This window comes from Phyllopteryx taeniolatus, chromosome 5 (assembly GCF_024500385.1).
Source record: "Phyllopteryx taeniolatus isolate TA_2022b chromosome 5, UOR_Ptae_1.2, whole genome shotgun sequence".
Lineage (NCBI taxonomy): Eukaryota > Metazoa > Chordata > Actinopteri > Syngnathiformes > Syngnathidae > Phyllopteryx > Phyllopteryx taeniolatus.
Genome location: NC_084506.1, coordinates 19,798,223 through 19,810,449, shown reverse-complemented (window position 1 = coordinate 19,810,449; position 12,227 = coordinate 19,798,223). Strand labels below are relative to the sequence as shown.

At 40.6% G+C, this 12,227-nt stretch overlaps 1 non-coding gene across 1 annotated transcript; it reads left to right on the top strand.

Moving 5' to 3' along the window:
- Positions 1 to 4,685: 4,685 nt before the first annotated feature.
- Positions 4,686 to 4,768, top strand: trnal-uaa (transfer RNA leucine (anticodon UAA)). Its single transcript has one exon. It is a non-coding gene; the product is annotated as a tRNA-Leu (tRNA).
- Positions 4,769 to 12,227: the final 7,459 nt, after the last annotated feature.

Genomic DNA, 12,227 nt, shown 5'->3' with positions numbered 1-12,227 from the left:
GGTCTTTTTGCAAACTGTAGCCGTGCTTGGCTGCTTTTCTTTGTAATATAAGGTTTTCATCTTGCCACACTAACCAATGCAGAAGATGGGAGATTGTTGTCACATTGTTGTCAGCCAACAGTAGTTGCCAGAAATTTCTGCAACTTTTTCAATGTTGCTGTCAGTCTCTTGGCAGACTCCCTGACCAGTTTGCTTTTCCTCAATTTTGGAGGGACATCCAGTTCTTGGTAAGTCGATGCTGTGTCATATCTTCTACATATGGTATTTTGATTATTACTTTTGATTAAGCATGTTGGTTTGCACAAGAGTCCGCATACGCCCATAACACCTTGGGAAGTGGCCCAATAAAGTCTGGTAAGCAAAGACCGGTAATGTCACTGAGCTCGGGCTGTTTTAATATCCAAGAGATATTGAAGGCCAATGGGGAATTGATTTAATTCAAATCCCGTCCACATTCCACATGACAACTGCTAGCAAACGTACTCTACTCTTACTTAATGGAATGAACTGGATTCCTCTGAATGGCTGTGCACACTGTCAATGCATTCAGTCAGATGATGGAAGAGTTGAAGGAACAGCAACAACAATTATTAAAGCGGAAAGCAGCGACGAGTGGGCCCTTGTGCCGCCATTTTTAAGACGAATCCTCGAAAGCCACGCACAGGTTTCACGTAAAGACATATTTTGACGGACTGTCATCTTAATCAGTTTAATTTAATCTAGTGTGTTTGTGTGGGTATATTAAATTGTGACAGGTGAAGCAAATTGATTTCAATGATCTAAAGCACGGAAGACGCATCTTTTTTTTAATAATGGACCTCCAAATATGCATTTAGTCATAAGCACAGTGTTCTGCTTAAATAATTTTTTGGGGAAAGATTTCATACAGAATTAAAAAAACAAATACTGTTCTTCAAAGTGTACATTAAAAGTGTGCTTTATCTTTTTCACAGATTTCATTAAAACTCCCAAGTCTCGAGAAAACGCCACCTTTTCATCAGTCAGTGGCTGGTATCAGCAGCCTTCACAAGTACCCGATACCTTTTTTCATTCACTTGCCATTGTTGCTTTCCCACGTGTGGGATTACCAATGAGTTGTGTCTTTATAAAGAAAAAAATAGTTTATTCTTAATTTAATACCTGTGGGAGCTTCAGTGTCGTGGAAAAGTGACCCCTCCTCATTACACTAGCTCTGTTCTTCTCCCACATTGGGACAAATACCATAAACACATTTATCATGGTGTATTCTTGTCAGTTGTGGTCAAAAATATAAAATGCAATCAATCCTGATTGTTGGGAAGTGTGCTTATACTGTACTCAGAAAGCCAGAGCTAGCTGTACTGCAGACCCAGAGCTACAAAAAAAATAAAAAATCATCATCATCATAATCATCCATCCATTTTCTGAGCCGCTTCTCCTCACTAGGGTCGCGGGCATGCTGGAGCCTATCCCAGCTGTCATCGGTCAGGAGGCGGGGTACACCCTGAACTGGTTGCCAGCAGGGCACATACAAACAACCATTCGCACTCACAGTCACACCTACGGGCAATTTAGAGTCACCAATTAATGCATGTTTTTTGGATGTGGGAGGAAACTGGAATGCCCGGAGAAAACCCACGCATCTTTCCTAAAGCATCATCAGACATGCTACAATTATACTTACATTCTATACTTACATTCTATCCTTACGTTCTAGACTTACGTTCTAGACTTACATTCTAGACTTATGTTCTTTACTTTCACTGTATGTAAAGGAATGACTTGCAGATGACTGGGAAAGAACGCCAAGGGTTAAATCACTACAGGCAGTTTGAGGCACAACCTCATTGGATTATTTTATTTAGATTATACGTCATCTAAAAAATATGTGAATTCATAAATAAAACCGCTAATTTTATTTGTCAGTGCGTCATCATCGCGCGAGCACATTGGCTGTTTTTCATTGAAACCTGACCTTTTGTTACATTTTCGTCTGATCGTGGGCCAAAAGGAAATATCACGCTTCACTAAAATGCACACAACACGCAGCAGGTCCACCTCAGAGCCAGGCTTCCCCCTCCGCCTTGACATATTCTTTAAAGAGTTTTATGGGTGACAAAATTCTGGGATTCTGCTTTCGCGACGCCATTGCTTCTGTGAAGTCTCAAAGCACTTAAAGCAACAAAATGGTGAAATGTGACACTTTTACAACAGCTTGGAAAAAAAAGGAGATACGCATATCTTGCATTCCAGGGGTGACCCCAGATTACCTACAGTGGAGGACCAGCCAGGACGCTCCTTATGTTTTGCTTGCGGTAGCATCATACAAATTAGCGCTATAGAAAACAGATGGATGAATGGACTTGGATTTGTTTTATCTTACGAAATGCACATTGGCCAGAGTCCAGCTAACGAGCTTCAAAATAAAGCCCATGTCTCAACACTAGAGGAGCTATGGAGCAGATGGTCGATGTGGGCGGATTCCTCACAGCTCCGAAATCTCTACTTTTCAGAAAATGTAAAAAAAACTTACCAAACACCACATGGTTAAAATTGATATTATACCTTATATTCTTATCGTATACCATTGTGCACTAACGTCAATATAACACCACCCCAATACAATCACTCATTTTAATGTGTTAAAGAAAAACACTTATTCAATACGCTGTCATTGATTAAGTGATTTTTAAAATGGTAAAATACGTCCACTTCAAAGTGTGCACTCACAGCGACCCCTCAACCAGAAAAAAACACCTTTATTACATCACGAAAGCTAATTACAGTGGTTACATTATCTTTCCCAACTCTTTTTCCAAGGTGTATAAATGACACGATGAGATGACTAAGCAGTGTAAAAGGCGGAAATTAATCTGTACGTTAAGTTCCCTTTGTGGCTGACCAGTTCCTTCTGCACTGAAGCATTACAGCTATCCGTTTTTAACAAAACATGCTTACTCAAATGTATCTAACGTATTTTCACTCGTTACTGTCTAAAAAAAAACATCCAGACTTCAGTTTTGAGGCGACATAATGCCACATGCCTCCTGCTGAGTGGACGGGCAGTTCTCAGACAGTTCATGTGTTAGAATTTGTTCTCAAGCTATTTTCCACACTTTTAATTGGCTAATAATGCGAACAAGAAAAAACCAGACCAATAGTATCGATTTGTGAAAAAATATGAAATTGACTATATTTGAAGATACACGGTTTCTACCTAACAGCAATGAAAAATTACTTCATTAATTACGTATAATATAATTACCAGGATTATGCAAAAATTACTGAAAGGAAGGATGTTTTCAATTTTGTTAAGAATCTGAATTTGATGTGTGATTTATTTTTTATTTTACCATTACCACGGAAATCATAAATTGACATTATTGTTTATAGATTACATTATTAGCCCAACACCAGAAACAAAAATGGTAAAAGCCCAACATTTTTTGTCTAAGTAAACAAAGACAAAGCAGTTTTGTTCAGCCTTGGCGGAGGTCTACTGAGTCCCATTTTGCTTTGTGTTTACTGATTTCCACACATTGAATCAAGAATCTGAGGTCACATGGAATTTGTATTTCTTTTATTTTTTAATGGCCTCCACCTGTACCTGCAAGCTAATGGCAGTGGTTGTATTAATAACCATGATAATAATACAACGTTGGACTTTAAAAGAGCTTTTCTGCGTATGCATGCTCAGGTTTAATAGCATCTCATTTGGTGTAAATAAAGTGGCATCACGACACGGTCACATTTCTGTCTGTATTAAAAATTCTACTGTGGGCCATCAAAGTCGGGAGATAAGACTTGTACAGTCCCTCATCTCCCTCCTGCTCATCCAATAACTTTTCATGAGGCTTCAAATAAAAGGGGTTTAGAGGACTGCATTCTAGTTGTTTGTGCAATGCTGAAGAGGTTGAATGCAAAATGGCAGCACAGTGAGCTGAGATTTGTTTGTGAAAGCGAGCGCAGACATCCCCCTTGGCTTATAAATGCTAATTTGGACATTCACCAGTTTGTGGGGATGTATGGTAGTCTTTTCTGGTTATTACAGTAGCAAATGGACCAACACATGCTACCTAACTCAGCTGGCAATTAGTTTGCAACTGTGGGTGGAGGAAGTTGGCGTGTGCGACGCAGGCAAGCACAGGAAATGTTTGAGGTAGCTTGTTCGGTGTCGAATGAGTATTTAATATATTTTGTTGTTAATATTAGTTAAGGTCTATTTATCATTAATATGTTGCAAAGGCAGTTTCCATTGTAACTCCTCCCACATGACACGACAAAGCCAATAAGTCCAAAGAAGAAAGCTGAGTGTAAACAGATAATTTTGTACTATGAAAGAAAAGAAAGAGGGTTAACACTTTTCAGTTCAGATTGTTTAACTCCTTCTACTTGACACTGCACAGCCAATGAAATAGTTTATTCAGCGTGTGAAGTGTGAAGTGAGTGGGTGAGGCAGGCAAGCGGTGATGTCCAAGGTGTGTGTAGAAAAAAAGCCAGGCTTACTGCAATGCTCTCGTGGAGAGAGAGAGAGAGAGAGAGAGAGAGAGAGGGAGAGAACAATAAGATGAGATTTGTCCAGGATGACATTTTCCAGGTTGCACTTCAGTCAATAAAACAACATTTGGAGTGCGGCGTTTCATTTAAATGACATATTGGACAGCCCAGATAGTTTTGTGCCAAGTGCCAAGTGCCAAGTATCGGCTACCAGGATGGCCGAGCGGTTAAGGCGTTGGACTTAAGATCCAATGGACAGTAGTCCTCGTGGGTTCGAACCCCACTCCTGGTAGACAGTGACCACTAGAGAGGATCTTGACTTTTTGTTACAGGTGATTGGAAAATCAGGAGCCTCTGCTAATCATATTAGTTTGACCACTTAATTGCTAATCTAATTAGACTTACTTTGACCACTTATAGCAGAGGTAGGTAGAGTAGCCAGAAATGGTACTCAACTAAGACTAGTGTTACTTTACAATAATATTACTCTCATAAAAGTAAAAAGTAGCCCTTGAAATACACGACAATTTGCATTCTCATGCGTGCATGTTTTGTTCCACAGGCATTACATTTTGAAAACGCTGATCAGCCTTGTATGATACTCGAGTTCCAAGTGGAGTTTTTGTAGGCTGAAATGATGAGACTGAACTAAACGATACACTACTGGTGTGAATGTTTGTCTGTCTCTATAAACCCTCTGATTGTCTGCCAAGGGTTCTCGTGGGGTACAGGGTCTACGGCCACCTAAAAATATTTTGCTTTTTGATAAAAACTGTTTTGTTTTGTTTTTTAATTGAATATAAATATATAAAACAAAAAATAATTGCTTCACATATATTTACTTACACTGTTTAATAACTAAAAGGTGAACATTCCTTGATTGCTCTGGAAGAAAACATTTGGACACCCTTGACCTGCCCGCTTTTGAAATCACGTGGTCATGCTTGTGCTGATATTGGGGGTATCATACGCCTAATCGCTTCCAAACGAGCGGAGAAAGACATCAAAAGACATTTCTCCATATATTTGCTACATTGCAGTGTCAACTTATGAAAAGTGGACATTCAATATGGTTTCAGTATTTTTGTTTTTCCTTTTCTGAACTCCTTTGCCTCGCATGCAAATGCAAATGAACAATGCTGAGTTTTTTTGATGAGTGAACCCTGGAGTCCGTTCTGGTGATAAATCATGTATGCGTAAGCATGAGCCATACGGGCTGGCAAACAAAGAAAGAAAGCCGACAAAGGCATTTGGCGTTCATCGCGGCTTGCCTCAGCTGCAGGATGATGTGTTACCTGACAGCCCACTTAATGATAGGAACCGAACATCTATCACACATGCAGGCGCCCAGTCCAGGCGAACCAGAAGCATGCATATCGTAGCAGCTAGAGTGTAAAACGCGTCGCCGCTTTTTTCCCTCTCTGTCGCGCTCAGCGAGGGTGTAAAGCGATGCCATTAAAAGGGAGGCATGCTCTCGCACAGCTGCAGCAATAAACAACATGCCTGCCAAAGTGCCGCAATCTTTTCCTAGCATTTAAGCTGGGTTTTGCAAGAACCTGTGGTCACAGCTGCTCATGACCTAACGAGACACAGCAAATGATGCCCTTTTGTACAAACACCTACCACTTACTTCTACTAGTTCCACTTTCCACAAAACGGCCTTCTCCCAGATTATTTGAAAGGGTTTTCCCTCATTCTAATTCAACATATTCTCATGTTGCTTGCCAATGATGAGAAGATAATCTACATCACCTAAAACTATGAAAGGTCAAAGTGTGACTGACTGACTTTGGAGATGAGGGCCATTGTCTGAAGTGAGCATAGGCATTTGGGATTTTTATATTAAGCAGATAACAAGTACACAAACTGATTTCCACTGCCCACATATACATAACAACTCAGTCCCCATTAGTATAGGGAATATATATATTTTTAAGACACATTGTTTTTTAACTATTACTAAAGAAGCTGAGCTCGGGTCGCGGGCGTGCTGGAGCCTATCCCAGCCATCATCGGGCAGGAGGCGGGGTACACCCTCAACTGGTTGCCAGCCAATCGCAGGGCACATACAAACAAACAACCATTCGCACTCACACCTAGGGGCAATTTAGAGACGTCAATTAACCTAGCATGCATGTTTTTGGGATGTGGGAGGAAACCAGAGTGGCCGGAGAAACCCCACGCAGGCACGGGGAGAACATGCAAACTCCACACAGGCGGGGCCGGGGATTGAACCCCGGTCCTCAGAACTGTGAGGCAGACGCTCCACCGTGCTGCCTATTACTACAAGATAAAAAATTACATATATTTTTTTATTAGTAACGCATTATATTCTCATTCATGAGGGACCGACTTTAATCCTTAAACTACATATGTGGGTACTTTGTATATGGTATAAATTTGGTGTACAGAATTTGAGACAGCAAAACACTGAACGGTTAGTTATCGCGATTAGAACTAAGGATGTCCCAATCAATCTCTTTCACTTCCAATCCGATACCGATATTGCAGTCTTGAGTTTTGACCGATACCGATATTCATCCAATCTGATTTCAGCAATAATCATAGATAATTTATTTACTTTGTAGTATGGAATGTTAGTAAAGGCTTGATCAAGCGATATTACTCAAACAGAGAACAATAATCAACAACAGTAGTTATGAGAAAAACTGACTCATTTATTATTAACCAACGGGTTACATAAAATAATTGCTGTGCACATCTTGACTTCCGAGGGGCAGTGTGGTGCACGCAATAAGACACACACTTGCAGTATCAAAGAAAGTAGAGGTTACGATTGAATATTGTTATTATAACTCATTTTCCACAGATCTTATAGAATATATGCCAGAGAGTATTGTTATATTGCCTGTTTGTAAGTGTTTATACAGCATTCCTGTACCAATATTCATTATTTCGAGAGATATAAGTGCCGCGAGCTCGATGCTAATTTCCGTTAGCTCGTCAATGGTGCTTTTTGTGAGAACAAAATCGAAGTCTGTGATTTATTTGAACATTCAATAGGTGTAATTCTTTTGTCATGTCAGTTTAGTGAACTTCAACTGGAGAGTCAATCAACGACTTTAAGCAAACATTCACTCTTACTGCTTGCTATTGTTAGCACCTTAGAAACCTGTTGTTGTTATCATGTGGGCTCTGCGTGCCAACCGTGCGCTGCTGGACAGAAGTGCTGGAGCGGAGCATGGAATAGACTGCTTGCATAATATTGGTAAAATCGGAGCTTTTTAGATCCAGTCTGATCCAATCCTTGTTTTTATGCTGACATCGGACCAATTTCCGATCTCAAAGATCAGCTAATTAGAACGCTACCATCCAGCTATCAATGGCACAACATTCCGTCCGTCTGCAATAAATATCCCAGTGAAATATGGGTTCAGGTGGCGCAAACATAATTCCAGGTGGAACGTTGTCTTTGGCTCTGGGTGTAGCTTCGAGGCAGATATTTTGTGTCAACCTGTTTTTTAAGTTGACTTTTCCAAGTTAATTTTTTTTCTCTGCCCTAATTGACATTTTAAATGACCAATTAATCGGAACTGATATAACCAACCAATCACCGGACCTTCATGTTTGGAATTAACTTGTACTGCCCAATGCAAAGTTAGTGAGGTAATCGACCACTCCCTAGTCCTGTATGTGATCGTTGACATGGAGACTGACCAATGAATGATGACCGACCATAACCGACCAATCACTGGGCTGAGAGTAATGACTGACATAGACTCGCCTAGTGATTCTCAAAGTTTGGGCTCACTCTCGTGGTGCACAAAAGAATCATTGCCCAAGTACAGTTCAGTTGTATTTAACTTTTGAGTCTAATACATTTGCATTTAATTTTTAAGAACTGTTTGTTTTTAGCATATGCAATGCAGTTTAATAGAGTTGTGATTTAAGTCCAGTTTTTTTCCCCCTTTTCCTATATTTAAGTGCAGTGTCAATGTTCAAACTGTACAAAATGTTAGCTTACATCCATCCATCCATCCATTTTCTTAGCCGCTTCTCCTCACTAGGGTCGCGGGCGTGCTGGAGCCTATCCCAGCTGTCATCGGGCAGGAGGTGGGGTACACCCTGAACTGGTTGCCAGCCAATCGCAGGGCACATAGGAACAAACAACCATTCGCCCTCACAGTCATGCCTACGGGCAATTTAGAGTCTCCAATTCATGCATGTTTTTGGGATGTGGGAGGAAACCGGAGTGCCCGGAGAAAACCCACGCAGGCACGGGGAGAACATGCAAACTCCACACAGGCGGGGCCGGGGACCGAACCCGGGTCCTCAGAACTGTGAGGCTGACGCTCTAACCAGTCGGCCACCGTGCCGTGTTAGCTTACAATAATATTAAATATACTTTTTAGGAATGTCATGTTTTTGATGAACAATAAGGCCTACTGTATTCTAATGTTGTCATGATAAATGGTACTGAGAGAGCAAAGTTTTGCTTTCATTGGTACTTCGTGTAAAAAGTAAATGAAACAACAAATCACTGGTGATTGATGTTATGACTGACATGTGGACTGGTCAATAACGTGAACACTTTTTGCTATCGCCTCTTTCTCAAAAATGATTTATGGTGTAAACCATCTGGTGTGTCAGGTTCGAGAGAGAAGAAATTGCCAGGACAGCATTGCATCATCAAGCAATTTAAGTTCCAAGGACTGCATCTCCGCTCTGTGAGGAACTAATTTGAGTTGGAACTTCCTTGCTGTGTATTTACTGAATATTCCAGGCCAGAAACAGGATTCAACCACAAAATGTTCTTAACCTGACAGTGGCAACTCGTTGACCTAGATCCCGACTATGGCGTCAGGCTGGTCCTGTGGCAGGTTGGTGTGAATCATGTCTGACATTTACATGACAGTGGAGGAGAGGCATGTTTGGCAAAAAGGGGACCTTAGGGGTTCTAAAGAAGACACCACATGCGATCTACGGAGTCCTGCTGAGGTGTGAAAAGATTGCTTTAATCGGACAAAAGCCAAGCGATCCCTCTCGAGACTTGTGCATCCGGGAAAATGTATGGTCAATCAATGATGACATTTTGTTGAGGAGTGATTTTTTTTCACAATACTTTTAGACTTGGCTCTGACGACATGCATTACTATCTTATTTTTTATTCCGCAACTCCCCCTAAAAATAAATAAATAAATAAATAAATAACAGAGCGTCTGTTCCTCGTAGTGCACAGCCGGGAGTCCCTTTACAAATGAATCAAAGAAATTAAAATCTCGCAAAGAGACGACTTGCAAATCTTTTTTTCTTCGTCTGCTGCCTCGTCTTCAGTCAAAACGAACAAAAAAAGAAGAGAAATTATTTAAATGCCCTGTGTTTCCATATAATTATCACTTTTAGCAAAAAAAAAAAAAAAAAGCAACTCATGACATTCCTGTAATCACACATTCGAGAACCAGTAAAAATCAGTCTATTAGTGACATTTTAAAAAGTAGTGATTCGTTTTTTTATAATCACACAGAACTTTCGGCTGGTGATCATTTCTCAACTTAAAAATGTCAACAAAGACATGGGTGATTAGTTAAAGGCCCCCCTTCCATCAGAATCTTTTTTTTGCACCCGTTTTATGCATAATATGGGTCGAAATGAGTCAGTGACATGGTTTAAGTATCTGCCCACTTCGTGTGTGGTACCCACCCACTCAACACAGCTGAACGGCAACACAGCATTTTTAAGCGAGAGCGTCTCAGCCGCTGCCATGCCATAAAATACTGTTTGTTGAAGATATTTCACCTTTAAACAAATAGGCTTTTTAAATTGTATTTTTTTGGCATGGAGCTTCCTTATTGATGTTTCCGGTCGGATGTGTCCCCTCTAGGTGGTCACAACAGGGTTGTTGTTGTTTTCAGGCTTGGCTGGTGAATGACCGTCCTGCATACCAACAGGTCCTTCACCTGCCTTGTGACAAAAAAACTCATCAGTGGCCACTCTTCCCGTTGATTAATGCAATCTTTGGGCGAGAGATTTAAGGACATTGTTGTAAACAGACTGTACAAACCTTCTACTCTATTGAGAAAGGGCCTTTCTAGTTTGACATAGATGGCTTCTTTCACACCTCTTTAAAACCAGTAAAGCCCACGTGTCAGTGGTTGCTCGGAATGGCCGCCTTCTACGAATTGCAGTGAATTACCTTTATACAACTCTCTCGTGAGGAAAGTCTCACACTGCAGCTCAAACAACGGCGGACATCCTGGGCCAAACGCAAGCTCCATTAAGAGAATATTTGCTCTATTTCACATGGAAGAGGGACGTGTTGTTTGTGTGTTACGCAGTCACCTTCGGCAGCCACCCAACACATTTTGTATGAACTGTGAGGCTGAAGGTGGGCCAAGACGTTTCACGCTACGGTCTGCCTTACTATTGCTCCTGGGACGTTACAGAACGCACACGCTCTGCTGCCTGGTTGCAAAATATAATACATAAACACATGCTCATTCACACATAGGTGGCAGGTCTCTGCATATTTCTAGGCCATGTGGTATTTAAATTCATCAAAATATAGTATAAAGTGCCTGTCTGGTGTTAACCACACATGATACATACCGTACATACAAATAAAAAAATAAAAGCAGGCCAGAAAAATAAAAAAAGCAGGCCACAATCATCTGTTAATGAACAGATTAATTATCAGAAATGTAAACATACTGTGCCTCTACCGGGGCTGTCAAACATACCATCAGCAGGCCAAAACTGGCTCATTCGAGCAGTGGTTCTCAAACTTATTGCGAAATGAAAGCATTTTAGCCATTGCAATTTCTTATTACAACATAACACAATCATACTTATCTAACACTCCCAAGATCAGCAATAACAGGAACTCATCTTTTATCACTCACATTGTCAAACTCCAAAAATGCCTCCTTCCCTTTCCAGGCAACTTCACTTTAACCCACATGGAGCAAAATGACAGATATCCTTTATTTGTGACATCTGTTGTCTTGTCTACTTCCACAGAAACAAATGGCCCGCCATTAATCTCCTTTTTAATACCATTTCTAATGACATCAGCGACTGCTTCAATTAAATCATTCTGTATTCTATTTGACAAGCCAGAAAACACAGCAGTTGTCTCCAAATGTCTTGCTAATGTTTCTGCGATTAAAAGAGCTTGCACTCTCTTCATTGATGCTAGCTCCTTTATTGTAAGGTTGCATTGGTAAAGTATTTAATAATATCTCTCGACTTTCTTTTATCTTGCCATTGTGGATGCTAACATTAAGTCTCCGCTGCTCATCTAGAACTAAATTGATCCACGATCTCCCAAAGGTTTCCAAAGCAATCTGACTTTGAATGATAGAAGTTTTTCCTGTTTGCTGAGATTTCTTAGTGACATTTTTATGTCACAATTTCTATCCACACGTTGTCACCGGTGGAAACAACAAGCAGGGGAAAGAGAAAACCTGTATCTTCTCGGGCAGCCACACAGCCAGTCTTTACTGCTACGTTTGAAAATAGCAGTTTATTTTATCACCTGATTGAAGCAGATCTTAAAATTCGGGTGTTGGTCTTCCTTTATCTGTTAGACCCCTGTTTCAATTGGTAGTCCAGTTTTGAGAAGTTTTAATGGTTCAATATCTTCCATGTTTGGCTTTTATTAAAACGAACTGACTGCAGCTGTGCACTTGATTTTGGACATGCAGCTAGCAAGGTGTCTATGTAGAAGAACGGCACCAACGTCAAGGTGCTTTTGTACGCCCCCTTCCGTTAAGACGGCAGAATACTGTCTG